The sequence below is a fragment of the Bombina bombina genome, chromosome 7 (genome assembly GCF_027579735.1).
Source record: "Bombina bombina isolate aBomBom1 chromosome 7, aBomBom1.pri, whole genome shotgun sequence".
NCBI lineage: Eukaryota > Metazoa > Chordata > Amphibia > Anura > Bombinatoridae > Bombina > Bombina bombina.
This window is the reverse complement of record NC_069505.1, coordinates 137,680,565-137,696,426: the sequence shown is the minus strand read 5'-3', so window position 1 is coordinate 137,696,426 and position 15,862 is coordinate 137,680,565.

Here is a 15,862-nt window from a genome sequence, read left to right as displayed (position 1 = left end):
GAATGGGAAAAAAATGCCAGTGAACAAGCTTCTAGCAACCAGAAGCAATAAATAATGAGACTTAAATAATGTGGAGACAAAAATGACGCCCATATTTTTTAGCGCCAAAAAAGACGCCCACATTATTTGGCGCCTAAATGCTTTTGGCGCCAAAAATGACGCCACATCCGGAACGCCGACATTTTTGACGCAAAAAAAACGTCAAAAAATGACGCAACTTCCGACGACACGTATGACGCCGGAAACAGAAAAAATTTTTTGCGCCAAAAAAGTCCGCGCCAAGAATGACGCAATAAAATGAAGCATTTTCTGCCCCCGCGAGCCTAACAGCCCACAGGGAAAAAGTCAAAAATTTTTAAGGTAAGAAAAAATGATTGAAACAAATGCATTTATCCCAAATATGAAACTGACTGTCTGAAAAATAAGGAATGTTGAACATTCTGAGTCAAGGCAAATAAATGTTTGAATACATATATTTAGAACTTTATAAACAAAGTGCCCAACCATAGCTTAGAGTGTCACAGAAAATAAGATTTACTTACCCCAGGACACTCATCTACATGTTTGTAGAAAGCCAAACCAGTACTGAAACGAGAATCAGCAGAGGTAATGGTATATATAAGAGTATATCGTCGATCTGAAAAGGGAGGTAAGAGATGAATCTCTACGACCGATAACAGAGAACCTATGAAATAGACCCCGTAGAAGGAGATCACTGCATTCAAATAGGCAATACTCTCCTCACATCCCTCTGACATTCACTGCACGCTGAGAGGAAAACCGGGCTCCAACTTGCTGCGGAGCGCATATCAACGTAGAATCTAGCACAAACTTACTTCACCACCTCCATCGGAGGCAAAGTTTGTAAAACTGAATTGTGGGTGTGGTGAGGGGTGTATTTATAGGCATTTTAAGGTTTGGGAAACTTTGCCCCTCCTGGTAGGAATGTATATCCCATACGTCACTAGCTCATGGACTCTTGCTAATTACATGAAAGAAACATAATTTATGCTTACCTGATAAATTTATTTCTCTTGTAGTGTAGTCAGTCCACGGGTCATCCATTACTTATGGAATATATCTCTTCCTAACAGGAAGCTGCAAGAGGATCACCCAGCAGAGCTGATACATAGCTCCTCCCCTCACATGTCATATTCAGTCATTCGACCAAAGCAGACGAGAAAGGAGAAACCATAGGGTGCAGTGGTGACTGGAGTTTAATTAAAATTTAGGTCTGCCTTAAAGACAGGGCGGGCCGTGGACTGACTACACTACAAGAGAAATAAATTTATCAGGTAAGCATAAATTATGTTTTCTCTTGTTAAGTGTAGTCAGTCCACGGGTCATCCATTACTTATGGAATACCAATACCAAAGCTAAAGTACACGGATGAAGGGAGGGACAAGGCAGGAACATTAAACAGAAGGAACCACTGCCTGAAGTACCTTTCTCCCAAAAATAGCCTCCGAAGAAGCAAAAGTGTCAAATTTGTAAAATTTTGAAAAGGTGTGAAGGGAAGACCAAGTCGCAGCCTTGCAAATCTGTTCAACAGAGGCCTCATTTTTAAAGGCCCAGGTGGAAGCCACAGCTCTAGTGGAATGAGCTGTAATCCTTTCAGGAGGCTGCTGACCAGCAGTCTCATAGGCTAAACGTATTATGCTACGAAGCCAAAAAGAGAGAGAGGCAGCCGAAGCCTTTTGACCTCTTCTCTGTCCAGAGTAAACGACAAACAGGGAAGAAGTTTGACGAAAATCTTTAGTTGCCTGCAAATAGAACTTCAGGGCACGGACTACGTCCAAATTATGCCAAAGTCGTTCCTTCTTTGAAGAAGGGTTAGGACACAGTGATGGAACAACAATCTCTTGATTGATATTCCTGTTAGTAACTACCTTAGGTAAGAACCCAGGTTTAGTACGCAGAACTACCTTGTCTGAATGAAAAATCAGATAAGGAGAATCACAATGTAAGGCAGATAACTCAGAGACTCTTCGAGCCGAGGAAATAGCCATCAAAAACAAAACCTTCCAGGATAACAGCTTGATATCAATGGAATGAAGGGGTTCAAATGGAACGCCTTGAAGAACATTAAGAACTAAGTTTAAGCTCCACGGCGAAGCAACAGTCTTAAACACAGGCTTAATCCTAGTTAAAGCCTGACAAAAAGCCTGAACGTCTGGAACTTCAGCCAGACGTTTGTGTAGAAGAATAGACAGAGCAGAAATCTGTCCCTTTAACGAACTAGCAGATAAGCCCTTTTCTAAACCCTCTTGTAGAAAGGACAATATCCTAGGAATCCTAACCTTACTCCATGAGTAACTCTTGGATTTGCACCAACATAAATATTTACGCCATATCTTATGGTAAATTTTTCTGGTAACAGGCTTCCTAGCCTGTATTAAGGTATCAATAACCGACTCCGAGAAGCCACGCTTTGATAGAATCAAGCGTTCAATCTCCATGCAGTCAGCCTCAGAGAAATTAGATTTGGATGTTTGAAAGGACCCTGAATTAGAAGGTCCTGTCTCAGAGGTAGAGACCACGGTGGACAGGACGACATGTCCACTAGGTCTGCATACCAGGTCCTGCGTGGCCACGCAGGCGCTATCAGAATCACCGAAGCTCTCTCCTGTTTGATCTTGGCAATCAAAGGAGGAAGCATCGGGAATGGTGGAAACACATAAGCCATGTTGAAGACCCAAGGGGCTGTCAGAGCATCTATCAGCACTGCTCCCGGGTCCCTGGACCTGGATCCGTAACAAGGAAGCTTGGCGTTCTGGCGAGACGCCATGAGATCCAGATCTGGTTTGCCCCAACGAAGAATCAGTTGAGCAAAGACCTCCGGATGAAGTTCCCACTCCCCTGGATGAAAAGTCTGGCGACTTAGAAAATCCGCCTCCCAGTTCTCTACGCCTGGGATGGAAATCGCTGAAAGGTGGCAAGAGTGAGACTCTGCCCAGCGAATTATCTTTGAGACTTCCAACATCGCTAGGGAACTTCTGGTTCCCCCTTGATGGTTGATGTAAGCCACAGTCGTGATGTTGTCCGACTGAAATCTGATGAACCTCAGAGTTGCTAACTGAGGCCAAGCTAGGAGAGCATTGAATATTGCTCTTAATTCCAGAATATTTATTGGGAGGAGTTTCTCCTCCTGAGTCCATAATCCCTGAGCTTTCAGGGAGTTCCAGACTGCGCCCCAGCCTAGAAGGCTGGCGTCTGTTGTTACAATCGTCCAATCTGGCCTGCGAAAGGTCATCCCCTTGGACAGATGTGGCCGAGAGAGCCACCATAGAAGAGAATCTCTGGTCTCTTGATCTAGACTTAGTAGGGGGGACAAATCTGAGTAATCCCCGTTCCACTGATTTAGCATGCACAATTGCAGCGGTCTGAGATGCAGGCGCGCAAATGGTACTATGTCCATTGCCGCTACCATTAAGCCGATTACTTCCATGCACTGAGCTACTGACGGGTGTGGAATGGAATGAAGGACACGGCAAGCATTTAGAAGTTTTGATAACCTGGCCTCTGTCAGGTAAATTTTCATCTCTACAGAATCTATAAGAGTCCCTAGAAAGGGAACTCTTAAAAGTGGTAATAGAGAACTCTTTTCCACGTTCACCTTCCACCCATGCGACCTCAGAAATGCCAGAACTATCTCTGTATGAGACTTGGCAGTTTGAAAACTTGACGCTTGTATCAGAATGTCGTCTAGGTACGGAGTCACCGCTATGCCTCGCGGTCTTAGTACCGCCAGAAGTGAGCCCAGAACTTTTGTAAAGATTCTTGGAGCCGTAGCTAATCCGAAGGGAATAGCTACAAACTGGTAATGCCTGTCTAGGAAAGCAAATCTTAGGTACCGATAATGATCCTTGTGAATCGGTATGTGAAGGTAGGCATCCTTTAAATCCACTGTGGTCATGTACTGACCCTCTTGGATCATGGGAAGGATGGTTCGAATAGTTTCCATTTTGAATGATGGAACTCTTAGAAATTTGTTTAGGATTTTTAAGTCCAAGATTGGTCTGAAGGTTCCCTCTTTCTTGGGAACCACAAATAGATTTGAATAGAATCCCTGCCCGTGTTCCGTCCGCGGAACTGGGTGGATCACCCCCATTAGTAAAAGGTCTTTTACACAGCGTAGAAATGCCTCTTTCTTTATTTGGTTTGCTGATAACCTTGAAAGATGAAATCTCCCTCGTGGAGGAGAAGTTTTGAAGTCCAGGAGATATCCCTGAGATATGATCTCCAACGCCCAGGGATCCTGGACATCTCTTGCCCAAGCCTGGGCGAAGAGAGAAAGTCTGCCCCCCACTAGATCCGTTTCCGGATAGGGGGCCCTCTCTTCATGCTGTCTTGGGGGCAGCAGCAGGTTTCTTGGCCTGCTTGCCCTTGTTCCAGGACTGGTTAACTTTCCAGCCCTGCCTGTAACGAGCAACAGCTCCTTCCTGTTTTGGAGCGGAGGAAGTTGATGCTGCTCCAGCCTTGAAGTTACGAAAGGCACGAAAATTAGACTGTTTGGCCTTTGATTTGGCCCTGTCCTGAGGTAGAGCATGGCCCTTACCTCCCGTAATGTCAGCTATAATTTCTTTCAAGCCGGGCCCGAATAAGGTCTGCCCTTTGAAAGGAATATTAAGCAATTTAGATTTAGAAGTCACGTCAGCTGACCAGGATTTAAGCCATAGCGCTCTGCGCGCTTGGATGGCGAATCCGGAGTTCTTAGCCGTAAGTTTGGTTAAATGTACGACGGCATCAGAAACAAATGCATTAGCTAGCTTAAGTGCTTTAAGCTTGTTCATAATTTCATCCAATGGAGCTGTGCGAATGGCCTCTTCCAGAGACTCAAACCAGAATGCCGCCGCAGCAGTGACAGGCGCAATGCATGCAAGGGGCTGTAAGATAAAACCTTGTTGAACAAACATTTTCTTAAGGTAACCCTCTAATTTCTTATCCATTGGATCTGAAAAGGCACAACTATCCTCCACCGGGATAGTGGTACGCTTAGCTAAAGTAGAAACTGCTCCCTCCACCTTAGGGACCATCTGCCATAAGTCTCGTGTGGTGGCGTCTATAGGAAACATTTTCCTAAATATGGGAGGAGGGGAAAAGGGCACACCAGGTCTATCCCACTCCTTGCTAATAATCTCTGTAAGCCTTTAGGTATAGGAAACACGTCAGTACACACCGGTACCGCATAGTATCTATCCAACCTACATAATTTTTCTGGAATTGCAACCGTGTTACAATCATTCAGAGCCGCTAATACCTCCCCTAGCAATATGCGGAGGTTCTCAAGCTTAAATTTAAAATTAGAAATCTCTGAATCCAGTCTCCCTGGATCAGATCCGTCACCCACAGAATGAAGCTCTCCGTCTTCACGTTCTGCAAACTTTGACGCAGTATCTGACATGGCTCTCACCTCATCCGCGCGCTCTGTCCTTAACCCAGAGCTATCGCGCTTGCCTCTTAATTCTGGCAATTTAGATAATACTTCTGTCATAACAGTAGCCATGTCTTGCAAAGTGATTTGTAAGGGCCTCCCTGATGTACTTGGCGCCACAAAATCACGCACCTCCTGAGCGGGAGGCGAAGGTACTGACACGTGAGGAGAGTTAGTCGGCATAACTTCCCCCTCGTTGTCTGGTGATAATTTCTTTACATGTAAAGATTGACTTTTATTTAAAGTAGCATCAATGCAATTAGTACATAAATTTCTATTGGGCTCCACATTGGCCTTTAAACATAGTGAACAAAGAGATTCATCTGTGTCAGACATGTTTAAACAGACTAGCAATGAGACTAGCAAGCTTGGAAATACTTTTCTAAATAAATTTACAAGCAATATAAAAAACGCTACTGTGCCTTTAAGAAGCACAAAAAGCTGTCACAGTTGAAATAACAATGAACCAAAATAGTTATAGCAACCAATTTTTCACAGTAAATGTATTAAGTTAGCAAAGGATTGCACCCACCAGCAAATGGATGATTAACCCCTTAATACCCAAAAACGGATTAACAATTTAATAATTAACGTTTTTCTCACAGTCAAAACACACTGTCACAGGTCTGCTGTGACTGATTACCTCCCTCAAAATGAATTTTGAAGACCCCTGAGCTCTCTAGAGACGATCTGGATCATGGAGGATGAAGTAGACAGATTGTGACTGAATTTTTACTGTGCAAAAAAGCGCTAAAATAGGCCCCTCCCACTCATATTACAACAGTGGGGAAGCTCAGAAAACTGTTTCTATGCAGAAAACAAAGATGGCCATGTGGTAAAAATCATGCCCCAATAAGTTTTATCACCAAGTACCTCACAAAAAACAATTAACATGCCAGTAAACGTTTTAAACATACATTTGAAAAGTTATGAATTGTTATTAATAAGGCTCATACATTATTTCAGTATTAACAGTATTTTCAGAGTCAATTCCATTCCTTAGAAAAATACATTCAGTGTACACACACTCATCAGCCTAATACCAGTCGCTATCACTGCATTTAAGGCTGAACTTACTTTACATTGGTATCAGCAGTATTTTCTCAGTCAATTCCATTCCTCAGAAAAATAATTACTGCACATACCTCATTTGCAGGGGGCCCTGCATGCTATTCCCCTTCTCTGAAGTTACCTCACTCCTCAGATGAGAACAGCCAGCGGATCTTAGTTACGTCTGCTAAGATCATAGAAAACGCAGGCAGATTCTTCTAATGCTGCCTGAGAATAAACAGCACACTCCGGTGCCATTTAAAATAACAAACTTTTGATTGTAGAAATAAACTAAGTTAAAAAACACCACAGACCTCTCACAGCGACCTATCTAGTTAGGCTGCAAGAGAATGACTGAATATGACATGTGAGGGGAGGAGCTATGTAGCAGCTCTGCTGGGTGATCCTCTTGCAGCTTCCTGTTAGGAAGAGATCTATTCCATAAGTAATGGATGACCCGTGGACTGACTACACTTAACAAGAGAAATAGTTGATTCCTCTACTCAGAAGCAAGGCACCTCTCGCCCAGTCTGGAGGTCTAGTGTTAACTAGAACAGGTCAAAGCAGGCTAAGAAATCTATCCCTACTACCAAATCTAAATGAAGGCATGGCCCCCGATCCAGAGGTTCTGGTAGGGGCAGGATAACTCTTTTTTTAGGAGGCTTGGTTTCAGTCTGTTCCAGATCCCTTGGTTCTGAATATAATTTCAAAGGGTTATCTAATAGGTTTTAGAACAAGACCTCCCAGAGAAAGGGTTTTTCTGTCCAATGTTCCAAGGAATCCTGTAAATGCTCAAGCTTTTCTCCAGTCATTTTAAGATCTACAATCTATGGGAGTGATTGTTCTGGTTCCTTTACAGGAATAGGGGATGGGATTTTTTTCAAATCTCTTCATTGTTGCAAAAAAGGAAGGTACTTTCAGGATAGTCCTGGATTTGAAAGCTTTGAACAGGTTTGTAAGAATTCCTCCTTTCAAAATGGAAACTATCAGGACTATTCTGCCTTTTTTTTGGCAAGTGTAAACAATGAAATTTTCCATCCACCAAGTATCTTTTTTAAAAGACCTTTATTTTCTTAAGGCAGGGTCCATCAGTATAGCAAACAATGTTTCAAACCTGCAATAGGGTCTTAGTCATGTTTATGTCCACAATAGATTTAAAGGATGCTTATCTTCATATTCCAATTCACATGGAACTTTACCAGTTTCTGAGGTTTGCCTTTTTAGACAAACATTTTGGGTTTGTTGCTCTACCATTTGGTCTGGTTACAGCTCCAAAAATGTTCAAAGGTTTTGGATGCCCTATTGCCTGTGATACTCAGGGTATTGCAGTGTTTCCATACCTGAACAATATCTTGGTTCAAGCTCCATCTTTTCGTTTAGCAGAATCTCATACCAACCAACCGTTTTTTCTTCAACAACATAGTTGAATGATCAATTTTCCAAAAAGTTCTTTAATTTCTCAAACAAAGGTAACTTTTTGGAGATTTCAAATATATTCATTCAGTCTCTCCAAGTCTTTCTATAAACAGAGCAGAGAAGGTTAAAATGTTTGTAAGCTTGTCTGAACCTTCAGTCTCTTTCCCCTTTGTTGCTCTTTGTATGGAAGTTCTAGGCCTCATGATTGCAGTTTTGGATGCAATTCCGTTTGCTCATTTTCACGAGACCGCTTCAGCTTTGTATCCTTCGTCAATGGTGCAGGGATCATACTCAGCTGTCGTAAAGGATATTTCTGGATCCCAATCGGTCTCTAACTTGGTGGCTGGATCATCAGTTCATTATTCAGGGGGCTTCTTTTGCTCATCCTACCTGGACTGTGATCACTACAGATGAAAGTCTTTCATGTAGGGGAGCTGTTTTAGAGCACAGGGAGTTTAGGATCCTCGGGAGGCAAGTTTGCCAACAAATATTCTAGAACTCTGTGCTATTTTCGGGCTCTTTCAGGCTTGGCCCCTGTTGAAAAGGTAATCTCATCACTGTTTCCAAACAGATAATGACACAGCAGTGGCTTGTGTCAACCATCAGGGGAAACTCACAGTTCCCTAGCCATGAGGGAAGTATCTCGAATACTCTCATGGAGCGGAAATCAATTCTTGTCTAATCTCTGCAATTCATATTCCAGGAGTGATCACCTGGGAAGCAAACTTTCTCAGTCGCCAATCTCTACATCCAGGGGAATGGTCTCTTTAACAGGATGTGTTCAATCAGATTGTGGGTCTTTGGAGTCTCCCAGAGATAGATATGATGGCTTCTTGCTTGAACAACAAACTTCCCAGGTACTTTATGAGGTCCAGGGATCTTCAGGCAGAGTTTGTGGATGCTCTAGTAGTTCTTTGGTCATTTCAGCTTGCTTATAGGTTTCAGCCTCTTCTTCCCAAAGTTATCTCCAAGATAAGCCTACAGAAATCTTCAGTAACCCCGATTAACCCAGCTTTGCCTTGCAGGATTTGGTTTGCAGATCTGGTTCAGATGTCCAGATGACCTCCTCCTTGGCCTCTTCCTCTGCTGTCAGACCTTTTGTCTCAAGGTCTGTTTTCCATCCAAATCTCAAGTCTCTGAACTTGATGCCATGGAAATGTAATGGTTAGTCCTTAGACAGAGAGGTTTCTCCGATTCAGTGATTGAAACCTTAATTCAGGCTTGTAAGTTTGTAACTAGGAAAAACTATCATAAAGGTCTAGAAGGCCTTTATTTCTTGGTGTTTAGATCATGGCTTTTCCTGGATTTTTTTCAGAATCCTAGTATTTTGCAGTTCTTACAGGATGATCTGGATAAGGGACTGTCAGTTCTCTGAAAGGGTAGATTTCTGCTCTTTCAGTTTTGTTTCATAGGAAGTTTGCTAATCTTCCTGATATGTATGGGTTTGTTCAGTTTTTAGTTCGTATTAAGCCAATTTATTCTCCATGGAAACTTAACCTGGTGTTAAGGGTTTTGCAGGGTCCTCCTTTTGAACCTATGTGTAAGGTGGATATTAAACTGCTTTCTTGGGAGGTTTTATTTCTTTTGGCTACCTTTTTTGTTAGAAGAGTTTGAGTTATCTTCTCTTTATTGTGATCATCCTTAGCTTATTTTGTATCAGGATAAGGCAGTTTTACAGACTACTTTTGATTTTTGACTAAGGTTGTTGCTTCAGACAACTTTAGAAGAAAAATTGTTGTCCCTTCTTTGTGTCCTGATCCTAAGAATGCTTCAGTGAGATCTTTGCATAATTTGGATGTGGTTAGAGCATTGAAATATTATATTGATGCTGCTAAGGATTTTAAATAGATTTCTAGTTTATTCATTTTTCAGGTGCTTGAAAAGGACTGAACGTTTCTGCCGTTTCTTTCTCTTGGTTGAAACTTTTGATTCACGAAGCTTACTTGGAGGTAGGTCAGCCTCCACTGCAACAGATTTTTGCTTATTCTACCCTGGTCAGTTGCCATTTCTTGGGCTTTCAAGAATGAGGCTTGACCAAATTTTACAGGCAGCTACTTGGTCTTCTTTGCATACTTTTACTAAATCCTACAGTTTTTATGGTTTTGCTTATTTTGAGGCAGCCTTTGGTAGGAATGTCCTTCAGGCAGTTTTCTCAGCATATTTTTTTTGCCCGATTCATTTCCCTTTATGTTATTACTCATTGACTCCACAGCTTGGGTATCAGTTCCCAGAAGTATTGTATTGTGGACTCTCACTACCTGTATGAAAGAAAACAATTTATGCTTACCTGATAAATTCATTTCTTCCATGGTGGTGAGTCCACAAGACCCCACCCTTTGTTTTTGGATTTAGTATTTTTTCCACTGCTCCTTTTATGGTTCCTATTCCTTTCTCTTGCCTCATTTTGCTTGGCTATACGTTAGACTGAGGAACATGTTAGGTGGGAGGGGTTTTATAGAGCTCTTGTGGTTTGGGAATCTTTGCCTCCTCCTAGTGGTAAGGAAGAGCAATTCCAAGGAGTAATGGATCGTGGACTCTCACCACTATGAAAGAAATTTATTAGATAAACATAATTATTATAATAAATTTTTTTAACTAGAATATTGTAACCTTACTTAAAGGATCTGCCATGTGTCCCAATTACTTTTGATCAATATTTATTTAAAATAAAGAAAAACTAAAACATTTGAATGCAAAGGATATAAGCATATAGTGCAAGGACTGTAAAAACTTTATGAGCACTGTGCTGAAGTAATACTATAAACTGACCAGGCATACCAGTTGCCTTTTTAATTGGGTTTTATAATTAATAATGTAAATGTAATAATCATCATCACACTCATATCAGATCTCAGACCTTTGATCCTGCTTCCCAAAGAGCCACTGCAGCTCCCGGCTAACTACATATTCACATCAGATATCAGACCTGTTGCCCTGCAGCCTCTCTCTGTCAGCTCCTTACCTCCTGGCTGTTGTGTGCTTTAGTTTCCCCTGTGCATAGTGTGCAGTCTCTCAAACACTGCATGTGATGCCTTTGCAGGGAAAGTAGTGGGACAGATGGTAATATGCCTGGCTGCCACACTTCCTTTCAGCCAGGGAGAAATGTGAGAAGAATGCTACCGCTTGGTGCAGCATTCCAACTGCAATAAAAACACATAGCAAACCTCTGACATAAAGAGCTTCTATGTTTTGTGGTATTGTAATTTTGCTTTCTATGAACTGCATAAACAAAATCAATAAGATTACATATGCTATACCAGATTTAGAAGTACAATAGGAACGTTCAAACAGTTTGAAAAAAAGAAGACCACTTGTAACTGGAATAAATAGAAACATTTTATTTATATTTCATGCAAAAGTTAAAGAATATAATTCTGAACATAGTTGTTTGAAAGGAGGTATGCAAAATAAGATCTATAATGACCCTTGTAAAAACTATCCTATGGAGTGGTGCATTTTCCTTGTTTCTATACCTCAACTGGATCAGATCATAGTACAGCGTACGGAAGGTCAAGCCACTGTGCAAAATATACACTTGTAATCATGACGGATATCAATGCTGCCGTCCAGATCTGATTTACTAGATCAAGAAAAAAAATCCCATGTGCAAACAGCATCTTCTTTTGTATTGCTCAAGGAATAAACATTTTAATTATAATTTTGATATATATATATATATATATATATATATATATATATACTTAACCCAGAAGTGGTTCTTAAATTTGTAAATATAAAATCTGTAACAGCAACTAACTGTTAGTTTTTTTGTTTGTTCAGGCAGTAACCTGAAGCATATACTTTATATATTAAAAAAATAGTTAATAAAAAGTAACAGCTTTTTTTCTCCATTAATTTAATTTTCACTTGACCGTCTCTATATTTGGCATAATTGTGTGCGTGTTAGTGCAAGAAAAGACAAAGCACAGAGCCGTAACCAAGAACATACAAAATACAGAACACAAATGTAAAAAAGAAATGAAGCAAAAAAAAAAAATTATATTAAAAATTCAATTGTGAAATGTACAGACATAACAGGTAACACATAAGTAAATACAGGGGACCTGGTCCGGAAAAATTAGGTCCAGAGCTTTGATCTCACTCTCTACCATTTTCTCGATAGAATTAATAGTTTGTAGATATAAAAGTAAATTTTCCTGCAACTCTTGGTGCAAAGAATGATGTTATCATTTAAAAATAAAACTTAAGAAAATGGGACAGTGAATTCAAAATTTAATTCCCCATAACATGTTTAAATATATATCTTTTAAAAATTAACAATGTACTGCCATGATTACTTTTTGTCTGTTTAATTGAAATTTAACTCTAAAAATATTGTGTTTCCACTCCCACAAAGAAATGCTGGAGTGCATTAAGCGGAATGCTGAAACAAGACACTCCTACATACTGCATAGTGATTGGCTGATAAGTACAAGAGCTTGTTTATAGCTGTTCCTTATTGGCCACAGTAAAGGAAGTAAGATAAAAAACATATTACAGGCTTTTCAAGGGGTGTGTCCTAGGCAGTGGAGGCTCCTCCATAGGAGCACAGCCGCACATGAACCCCCAACGAAAAAAAATAGTTTTTTTGGCTGAATAAATATAATTTCTCCAATAGCCCCCAGTTTCATAAAAAAAAATCCCTTTTATATACCTCTCTACCGCACGTGCGGTAGAGAGGTATAGCCTGCCATAGCCCTTTGCATTTTTTTTTTATGTGCCTGCTGCGCCGCCCATAACAGAGCCTATACCTTTCTTAATCGCACAATTTTCAGTGTACGCGTTGGGCCATTTCTATGGGTGGGCAGCAGGGGGAGCACTTTTTTTTTTAAAGTTTCCTTTTTTTTTTTTAATGGCTGCGATGATCTACTGCACAAGCCAGGAACAGGAAGCAAGTTACAGGAGTGCTGCTCAGTGCACATACAGTAGCCAGTGGGTGATCTGGGGATACTAAGCCCGAGCTCCACGAGTATCTAGTGTCCCACTGCATAAGAGCTGCATGACCCGGGGACGGTAGTGTCACAGCATTGAGAAGGCAATACCTTACTGACACTGTACCGGTCGTCATAGGCTCTAACTGTCTCCACCATGACACCATCCAGAAAGAGGAGTCCCGTTGCTGCCAATTCTATATTTTTCTTGCTTGCTGTGATCATGGATAATCCATGATCACAGCAAGCAAGGGAAATATAGAATTGGTAGCAACGGGACTCCTCTTTCTGCAGCCAGATTGCAGTTGTGACTTGTGGGCTCCATAAAGAGAGGTATTTTTTCTAAAGCAGACAGACAGGCAAATCAGGCTTTATTAGCTCAATAGTTCACTCAAAAAATAAATCCGTGATTTATATTCTGAGTGAACTATTGAGCTAATAAAGCCTGATAAGCCTGATTTGCCTGTCTGCTTTAGAACAAATACCCCTTTTTATGGAGCCCACGAGTCGAGTCGCAACTGCTTCAGTCCCTTGTTTTGGCTTACAGCGTTAGGATGTCAGTGTTAAAGCTCCTAGACAGTAAACAGTTAGACACCCTGTTTATTGTCCTGCAAGCATAATGTTTGGAAGGGGCTATAAATGATTCTATTTAGTGCAGTCAACTCATATACTGCCCATTTTCATTTGTCTGCCATTGCAGTATGATCTCCATGCTAACTTCTCAGCCTTGATAACGATCTCTAAACCAAACAAACAATTACTGCCTGTGATCCCAGATCACACTAACTGCAAACATTCCACTCACTGTCAGCATGTTCTGTTCTTCCGTAGGAAAATAACATGCAGACAGTGAGCGGAATGTTTGCAATTAGTGTGATCTGGAATCACAGGCAGAACTGTTCTCTTGTTTGCTTTAGAGATCGTTATCAAGGCTGAGATCAATGATCATCACTTCACTACACAAAAGACTTGTGAGTGATATTTATAAAAATGTTAAAACTACTAAAGAAAAAGTTTTTTTTTTTTTTTTTTTTTGGGAGAGCATTTTCCTGCCTGCTGTGCCACAAGCTATTTTGTCAATCCCAGTTTGCTGCCTTTCTATAGATCCATTTCACATTACACGGCTGCTCTGCTACAAGTGTCTGTGTTAGCAAATCAGCATATGGTAATGGTACAGCCCTGGCTGCTTCTTACCTATGATAGTGGTCTATGTCAAATAACATGATTAGCAATTTAAACAATAGTAATAAATACTTCCATTACCATGTTATTTTATGGTACACTAGATCAGGTTGTTCTACATTACTTATATTAGCCACTGGTGTCCCTATATAAACCCCATATTCTATGTGAGAGACAATTAGCTTCTAAAGTAAATACGAGATGTGAATTTCTGTTGCTTTCTGCTTTAAAATGCTTTCCAAGCTCTATCAACTAAAATTATGTATGCTGTAAATTATTTTAAAAGAACATTTTAGAACATTACAAACATCTGGGGAATATGCATGTGAATTTTAGTTCATAGTCATAGACAGACATCTAATTCCAATAGATATAAAATATTCACTGCAAATATGTATACTAAATTCTGGAAACCTAGTTTATTCCCTAGATTTCCATCTAAGGGGCGTGGCTTTATTTCAAGGGGTGGGGTCTAGTGCCCCACCATCTTCAAAATTCAACAGTCGCCACTGGTCCTAGGTCTGCAAAAACAGAATTTATGTTTACCTGATAAATTACTTTCTCCAACGGTGTGTCCGGTCCACGGCGTCATCCTTACTTGTGGGATATTCTCTTCCCCAACAGGAAATGGCAAAGAGCCCAGCAAAGCTGGTCACATGATCCCTCCTAGGCTCCGCCTACCCCAGTCATTCGACCGACGTTAAGGAGGAATATTTGCATAGGAGAAACCATATGATACCGTGGTGACTGTAGTTAAAGAAAATAAATCATCAGACCTGATTAAAAAACCAGGGCGGGCCGTGGACCGGACACACCGTTGGAGAAAGTAATTTATCAGGTAAACATAAATTCTGTTTTCTCCAACATAGGTGTGTCCGGTCCACGGCGTCATCCTTACTTGTGGGAACCAATACCAAAGCTTTAGGACACGGATGAAGGGAGGGAGCAAATCAGGTCACCTAAATGGAAGGCACCACGGCTTGCAAAACCTTTCTCCCAAAAAATAGCCTCAGAAGAAGCAAAAGTATCAAACTTGTAAAATTTGGTAAAAGTGTGCAGTGAAGACCAAGTCGCTGCCCTACATATCTGATCAACAGAAGCCTCGTTCTTGAAGGCCCATGTGGAAGCCACAGCCCTAGTGGAATGAGCTGTGATTCTTTCAGGAGGCTGCCGTCCGGCAGTCTCGTAAGCCAATCTGATGATGCTTTTAATCCAAAAAGAGAGAGAGGTAGAAGTTGCTTTTTGACCTCTCCTGTTACCAGAATAAACAACAAACAAGGAAGATGTTTGTCTAAAATCCTTTGTAGCATCTAAATAGAATTTTAGAGCGCGAACAACATCCAAATTGTGCAACAAACGTTCCTTCTTCGAAACTGGTTTCGGACCCAAAGAAGGCACGACTATCTCCTGGTTAATGTTTTTGTTAGAAACAACTTTTGGAAGAAAACCAGGTTTAGTACGTAAAACCACCTTATCTGCATGGAACACCAGATAAGGAGGAGAACACTGCAGAGCAGATAATTCTGAAACTCTTCTAGCGGAAGAAATTGCAGCCAAAAACAAAACTTTCCAAGATAATAACTTAATATCAACGGAATGTAAGGGTTCAAACGGAACCCCCTGAAGAACTGAAAGAACTAAGTTGAGACTCCAAGGAGGAGTCAAAGGTTTGTAAACAGGCTTGATTCTAACCAGAGCCTGAACAAAGGCTTGAACATCTGGCACAGCTGCCAGCTCTTTGTGAAGTAACACAGACAAGGCAGAAATCTGTCCCTTCAAGGAACTTGCAGATAATCCTTTCTCCAATCCTTCTTGAAGAAAGGATAGAATCCTAGGAATCTTTACCTTG